The sequence below is a fragment of the Gavialis gangeticus genome, unplaced genomic scaffold (assembly GCF_001723915.1).
Source record: "Gavialis gangeticus isolate Ggan-Ray unplaced genomic scaffold, GavGan_comp1, whole genome shotgun sequence".
NCBI classification, from domain to species: Eukaryota; Metazoa; Chordata; order Crocodylia; family Gavialidae; genus Gavialis; species Gavialis gangeticus.
This window is the reverse complement of record NW_017729029.1, coordinates 60,369,768-60,370,622: the sequence shown is the minus strand read 5'-3', so window position 1 is coordinate 60,370,622 and position 855 is coordinate 60,369,768. Positions and strand designations below refer to the sequence as shown.

General features: G+C 64.8%; 1 long non-coding RNA gene across 1 annotated transcript in view; it reads left to right on the top strand.

Annotated features, from left to right (window-relative positions):
* Positions 1-152: 152 nt before the first annotated feature.
* Positions 153-855, top strand: part of LOC109300835 — a 21,066-nt gene continuing 20,363 nt past the window's right edge. Inside the window, exon 1 of the long non-coding RNA XR_002098342.1 lies at positions 153-188. This is a non-coding gene — a long non-coding RNA (uncharacterized LOC109300835). The remainder of the gene's footprint in view (positions 189-855) is intronic.

The following is an 855-nucleotide window of genomic DNA, read 5'->3' as shown; positions in this document are numbered from 1 at the left end:
TCAGCCGCGGGCCCGATCCGCCTCCCCGGGGCGGGCTGCTCGGCCCCGGCTCCCTGCTGCCGGCCCGGGCCCTCAGTTCCCTCTGGAGTACGCTCCGCCTTCCAGCCCGTGGGGCGCTCCGAGGCTCCGCACAGGCTCCTCCATCGCCACTGCCCTGCTGCCACATTTCCAGACCCGAGAGGAGCCGGGTAGCGGGGCGCCACATCAGGCGCCCCGAGGTGCGGCCCAGGCCGAGGCGGCGCGGGGCTCACCGTGGGCGCGCAGGGCCGAGCTGAGGCAGTAGGATCTGCTCCTGCCACGGCCTGGGGTGGCCCTCGGAGGACAGTCCGGTGTTCTGCTGGTCTGTCCTCTGTTAATACGAAACCGCATGCCTCTGTGTCCTCGATTTTTCTCTTGAAGAGAGAAAATAGAGGACATAAAGGCGTCAGGTTTCATATCAATAGAGGACAACCGGACTGTCCTCTGCAACGGCCACCCTATGCCAGGCTGAGGCAGTGCGGGGTCCAGCCCAGGCCCCAACCTAGGGGTACGGGCCTGGGCTGGACTTGTGGGCCCAACCTAAGGGCACCCGGCCAAGCCTAGACTCAAGGGGCACGGGCCTGGGCTGGACTCGTGGAGCCCAATTTAGGGGCACAGTCCTGCACTGGACTTACTGAGCCAAGGCAGCACAGGGCCCAGCCAGGCCGTTCAGGAACCGACCTGAGCACTCAGGTTCACTGACCGGGATTCAGCCCATGGACCAGCCCCGCTCAACTCATCCAGCCCGCAGGGCCATGTGTTTGAGCACCACTGTGCTAAAGCATTCCCCAAGGATACTGGTCATGGGGAGGGAATAAAGGAATGGGTTTGATTGGG